This window comes from Palaemon carinicauda, chromosome 3 (assembly GCF_036898095.1).
Source record: "Palaemon carinicauda isolate YSFRI2023 chromosome 3, ASM3689809v2, whole genome shotgun sequence".
Lineage (NCBI taxonomy): Eukaryota > Metazoa > Arthropoda > Malacostraca > Decapoda > Palaemonidae > Palaemon > Palaemon carinicauda.
In genome coordinates, this window is record NC_090727.1 from 139,924,481 (window position 1) to 139,931,758 (window position 7,278).

Genomic DNA, 7,278 nt, shown 5'->3' on the forward strand with positions numbered 1-7,278 from the left:
TTAATTCTGCTAGCAGACAAACAAAGAGATAAATAAACAGATAGAAATACAACTTTGGCGGAGAAAATATTTGGTTTTTCGTAAACCAATGTTTCGTTTATTACTTCCTTCATGGTTCGATCACTCCTACTCTTTCTCGTCCTCCTTTTTTATTTTAACATTCTCGCTTTCTTCAGTCGTGGGCTCCCCTCAGTCTCGTCAGAGGTGGTGCGATCCTTTCTTCTTCTCAGTGAAATGCAATCGTCGTTGGAATTTGCCCAATTTGCAGCACATTTACCTGTTTGTCTCTCGGCGACAATTGCGACAATATACCGAAGTAAGACGTAGTTGAACTTCTGCTCTTTTCTGTAAATTTCGTTTCATAAAGTAAAATTGAGGAAGTAATTTGGTTTCTGGAAAGTCTGCAGCGCCGAATTGCAACTCTCAACTTTAATTTTAGAACGTTTCTAGTGTCTATGTTGCCTTGAGATTTTCTTCATATTTTGTTGATATCTAATGCTTATTGTTATTAATTATCTTTGTTGTGTGCGAAATAAGATTTTGCCATGAGTGACAATCTTTTATCATACCAATACGTCCATCACTTAGTGCTGACAAGTAACGCTCATAGTACCTATTAATGACATAAGAACAGCATTGGTTATAATAACAACAAAATCAATAATAACAACAACAACAACAAGAGCAATCAGAGATTTCTGATCCCCGCCAAAGGTTAATGGAGTCGTCAATGTCCTAATGTCTATCTGAGGTGGAATTTTTGTTAAAATCCAACATTTTGTTTTAATGCTATCGTTAAAATTGAGAAAAATGTAAATGCGAATCTAGAATCCGGATCCTGATCATCTCTCAAATTTAATGGGGTCGTCCATGACCTAAGATCAATCCGTCGAGTAGTTTTGGCGTGAAACTGTCCTCAGACACATAAACAAAGAAATAAATAAATAAACTAGAATCCAGATTCGCATCATCTCCAAAATTTAATGTCGTGGTTCATGACCTAAGATCTATCGGTGGTGAAGTTTTTGTCAAAATCTGTCGATTAGTTTTGACGTTATCTTTAAAATAGTGAAAAATGCAAATCCGGGTAAGGATCATCTCCAAAATTTTATGGGCCGTTCATGACATAAGATCTATCTGTGGTGAAAATTTCTTCAAATCCGTCGAGTACTTTTGACATAATCCTGTCCACAGACAAATAAATAAACCGACTCGATTGCATAACCTTCTTGACGAAGGTAATAATTGATGACAACGTTCATATTTACGATTAATGTGCATCGTACTAAGGTCTACAAAGCGTCGTACTATATACCTCAGCAGACTTTACAAAGTACAAACATTGTAGGGGTTCTCAAATTAAATACTTCAGAGCTGTCTAAAATTTTGCCTTCCAGTTTGCATCTAGCCAAAATCTTGACTAATACTAAGCACACTTTAACAGCATCCTCCCCCAACTTTTCTTTAGGGCTGCTGAAGGTGACGTCAGTTATGTCAAATTGTAAAATATCAGTTATAACCACAGTGAACTATGTACGATACATGCAATATGCAATATTATACATGATGATGTCATTCGTAAAAAAAAGAATAGTCAAGTCATGAAATAACAAATATTTAAAAAACAAAAGTAAAATGTAAATAAAATTAATAGAAAAAATGAAATTTAACTGCCATTACATACCACCTCCCAATTGTGCCCTCTGCACAATTCCACATCAATAAACATAAAGGCGAAGCCGAATTATTTTATCAACAAACAATATACATCAATAGTTCAAAACATTTCACAATTACCCGTGGAGAATTCAACATAAAGTAGGAAATTTTCATATTATTTATCATTTCTACCAACAAGCACAGCTTGTCAATATATCTTATGACATTATTTTTACTCTTACACAAAGGTTAAAGCCTTTTATGTCTGAAAAAGTTTGGATCTCCCTGCCCAGAACCCAAAAACACATAGCATGGTGTCAACTATGAAAACTATATATCCTGTATAAAGGTTTTTCCTCAGATTTGTCCAATTTTTATGCTCTTGTAGTTAGCACAAGTATTCTTTGTACCCACTTTTTAAAGATCAACTCGGTAAAATACCGTATCTGTCTTGAACGTCTGAAGACACAAAGATTATTTGTGTCAAAGAAACCAGTGGGCAAACAAAAAAGTCAGAACTACTTATCCTTACTATTTCTGGATACCTCCGTCTAAGACCTGTTGTTTAAGATGGCTTGAACCTCAAATGATAGGTTTTGAAGCCTTTTGTCATCCAGTGAACTACTCTGTTGTTCAAACAGGATTTTCATTAAGGCTTGGCACTGTGGACAGAAGACCTTTCAGTGCCTATGCGTAAATCTTGAAAATCTCTCCGTTTTTCTGTGAAGGGAATGTTAAGGGAAGTTTGACAGCTATGTGGAAGAAATGAAGCGGGCACAAGCAAAGTAAAAGGCTAAACACTAGTTACAGCTAGGGACCAAAAAGGACGTAATGGAGACCCTGTAGTGATGCCTAATTTCCACTAGTCACTAAAAACTCTCTCCTCTTAATAGAGAAGACTTTGAGCGTGTGTTTGAGAAAGTCTAGCTATTAATAAATCAGTAGTTTACAGTTAATATGAAAAAAGTGAGCGGTGGTAATACCCACAAAGGAGAATATGACAGGTCAGTAAAATATGACTGTGTTACAGTTGCAGATTAAAAAATATTTTCTTGATCTGGTATCACTGTATATGTAGTTGGCCATCATTGTGTTCCATGTTTCAACCCCAAACTTGTTGACAAATTCTGTGTCTAAATTCCCATTTATTCTACTGTTTTAGGCAGATTTGCATGATCCTAAAATCACAAGTAGATGGAACTTTCCTAAATCTAGACAGATTTTAAGGACTCATGAAGTTTGAAAAAAATTAAGACATCAGTTGATTTAGACTATTAAGGTACAATTCTGGAAAACGGTTTACATAAAAAAACAAAATAAAATATCGTTCTCTCCAAGTCTTCATACCATTAGATGTATGTGAAGGCAATTTTTTGAAGACCTAAGACTATATGTAAAGAAAATATCCAATCAATCCAAGCTGAATAAGGAGCCTCGGTAAAGCCATGGAAAGTCTACTTAATCACGGTTGGGGTTAGTTTTTATATATGCAATGTCAGCTTCAATCAACTGAACCAAAGGCTCCAAAAGGCATTTGGAGAATTTCCAAAGTCTTGCTGTTAAGTTAATAAAATCTTACGAACGTAGTACAAGAACTTGGGCATAGAAATCCAGGGCATGATTCTCTTATTGACTATACTCAAATGAAATACTAGAATCCTATTTAAGGTGTACATTTGTCTGTTTCGGTTATAGATATATATTGGAAAACTAGTTCCTACTTCCTTCAAGTAGAGCAAACATGTATATAATACAAACGAAGGATTAACAGTAAATCTTACTGTAGAATTAAAGTATTAGAAAAAACATCGGAATGATTAATAAATATTCCTGAGGGGTAGGCATGTAAATATTTGAAAAATAAAACCACATGTTTATTAGTAACCAGTGTACCTAAGTAAAAAGATCGTCTAAATATTTAGATAGATATGTACTCTCACGCATGCGCACAGATTCAACCCTTCCTCCTTTCCTAATTTCAACCTGCCAGCTCGGCAGTTTGTAGGAGAGTGTGGTTCCGAGTGTACCTCGCTGGTTACCCACTCTCACAAGGGTATGACTACTCCCTCTCCCCATAGTGTGTCAGGAAAAGAAATTATATATATATATATATACATATATATAAATATATATATACCAATATATATATATATATATATATATATATATATGTATGTATATATATATATATATATATATATATATATATATATATATATCCATATCCTTGGTTTTGGAGTTCAATAGTACTTGTGCACGACAAAACCACTTCGTCCGTTTCGTATTTCTGCATCCCAGCTATATCAGCAACGACTGGGTAATTTGACTGCGATTTCTGGTAATTTTTATTGTCTTTACAGCAAACTTAGCGTAGCATCGCCCGCTTGACTTCCGTTTTGATTCCAATAGAATATAAAATAATGACGACTATTAATTATTGTTCTAACATTTTGGCATTATGTTTACATCCAATTATTATGTTATTAAAGCGTTTGCGTTTCTCCAGTATTTCAATCGCTAAAAGTAAAAGTTTAGACGTTGATCCAAACATTATAACAAATTTTTATGAATACTGTACATTGCGATGGGTAACCACTGCTGGTTTTTGCTATCATGGTCTTCAGGTGGTGTATAAGGAAATCTCTATGCTAGAATTATTGTTTTCAATTGATCCTCGCAAGTTTTCGTTATTTATAAAGCTCTTATACTCTTAAAGGTTTAAAGACTGCTCATGAATGGCTGAGACAAGGGACAGTGACAGTGCTCTGTCTAGCAGGACAATGCCCTAGAGATTGACCATTTATACATATGATCAGCGCTCAAGCCCCCTCTCCACACAAGCTAGGACCAAGGAGGGCTAGGCAGTGACTGCTGATGACTCAGAAGGTAGACCTGTAGGCTCCCCCAAACCCCCCATCCTTATCTCACAAGGATGGTGAAGTTGCAGATACCACAAGAAACTATCGAGCTTGAGCGGGCTTGCACCCCTTTCTCCAATAGGCCACCACAACCTTTAGTTCACATTTTTTCTCTTCATTTTTATTATAAATTTTATAATCTTATGATATGGTTTGTTCTAGAATGTAGAAAAGTTATCTAGAAAGAGAGATCCCCATTACTCTTTTTAAAAGTGCAGTTAGATATCCTTCTTTCGACTAGATAAATAAAATATGAAAATGGTACTTCAAAATAATTGTTCTTGTAATATTTAAATTAAAAAGTAAGATCACCATTTATAGAAAAAGAAAAAGAAACTTAACATGAATATGGTTGAAATAATTGAAAAGTAACGTATGTTGCTTTTTTAAGGCAGCCACAGATAAGAGAAAAAAATAATCTCAAATGGGATTACTCAGCTCTTAGGTTTTTCCAAGGGACTACAGATGTTCTAAAAAATTAAATGCTCTTTTGATGTTCCCTTTAAAATGTTTTGGTATAATCCTTCATCTGAAGGTTTATGCATATGTTTACGCGAGCCTGATGTAATATACACACACATACATATATATATATATATATATATATATATATATATATATATACACATATATATATATATATATATATATATATATATATATATATATATATATATATATATATAAAAGACTACATAATGATAGTGAGAAAATTCCGATTAAGAAGGGAGTTAGTCAGGGAGACCCCAATCTCTCCTAAATTATTCATGCCATGCCCAAAGTTTTTAAGAATTTAGATTTGGAAAATGTAGATTAACATGGTTGTATTTATTGAATCGTGGGAAGAATGGCTAAAGATGATAGAAGATTTGAATACAGAAATCAGAAAGGTAGGAGTAGAAATGAATATGAGTAAAACTAGGATAATTTTCAATGAAAATGTAGAGGGACAACAAATAAGTGTTATTAACGAGCATCTAGAGATTGTTAATGAATGAACGTCCTTATGACAGACAGTGAGTGTTTCTCCAGGACACGAGACCGAAATTGAAAGATAGATAAGCATGGGATGGAGAACATTAGTTAAACAAGATGAGATTATGAAACGTAAAATGCATTTTTTTTTTCTTAAATGAAAGTATTTAATGAAATGGTCCTACCAGTATTAATTTATGCATCAGAAACTTGGAGCCTTACTAAAGCCTTGGAACATAAGTTAGTTACAACTCAAAGAGCTATGGAAATAATAATGATGGGAATAACACTGAGAAAGAAAAAGAGCAACATAGATACAGAACAAACTAAAGTAGAGGATATTCTAACAACATGTAAGAAAAAAGAAATGGACATGGGCAGGATATATAATGAGAAAGACAGACAATAGATGGACATTGAGAATAACAAAATGGGTCCCTAGAGGTTGTAAATGATGCAGGGGAAGGAAGAGAAGACGATGGATTGACGAAGTAAGAAAGTTTGCGGGCGTGTACTGGCACAGTAAGACCATAAACAGACGCAAGTGGAAAGACATTTCTGAGGCCTGTGTTCTGCAGTGGCTAGTAATGGCCCATGATGATGATAATGATGATGATGATGATGAGTATGAGGATGATTACCGTATTTCCCGTGTCATAAGACGCACCCTTTTTCACGAAAAATTCCCCTCAAAATCACCCTACGTCTTAACACTCAAGAAAAAGTTATATAGGGGAGTTTGGCATCCCTCAAACACCAAATTATTGACATACAAGCACCCAGATTTACGAGATAGAATATAAACCTACTATTATCATTCATATTTAATAAATTCATTTTCATATTGCACTTCATTTAATGAAGTACAGTAGCAAATTATTTGTTTGTTTTGGTAATCAGCTGAAGAGTCGCCAATCCCCTTCTATAAGCAGACATGCCAACTAGTGGTCTTGTAGCAGACGACACTATGACATATTAGTTGTTTATGCAGTATATATCTTTTTTCTCATATTTTGTTGGTATTTTGTATTAAAGAAATTTATTGATAATGACTTAATTGCCTGAGTTCCGAAATAATACAAACAGACAGTTCCTGAATACACCTTGGAAAAAACTTCTGTTAGCTGAGTGCAGTATTACCAAGTTAGCGGAAATGTAATTAGACTTAGAATCACAGAAACAGTAGCAAAAGTATTCCACCTCAAAAGAATTTCTAGATTTATTTGATCAATAATTACATTTTATGTGAAAATATTTAGCCTATATTAGGAATTTTGGAAATATTACTAGATTTTACCTCTTTACTAAAATGTTATGAAGAATCTTTGGCGACACTGCTTTCAAGTAAACAACACTTGAAACTCCAAACACTATGACTATACGTGTAGTTGTGGTGGAAACTACGACAGGTTTAGTGGTTTCTTATATGAATATGTATTAAAATTGGGATAATCGGCATATAGCTAAATAATTTTAACTTGAACATTTCATAATACACCCAAAATAAGAAAAATTACTGTACCAGACAATAATCACTCTAGAGTCGCTAACCAGGGATTTCTGCTAAGTTTTTAAAATCCTCAAATTTTTTTTTATTCTAAAATTGCCTTGCTAATTTAAAAGTGCGTCTTACCACTTATAGCGTCTTATGACACGGGAAATACGGTATATATATATATATATATATATATATATATATATATACACACACATATATATATATATA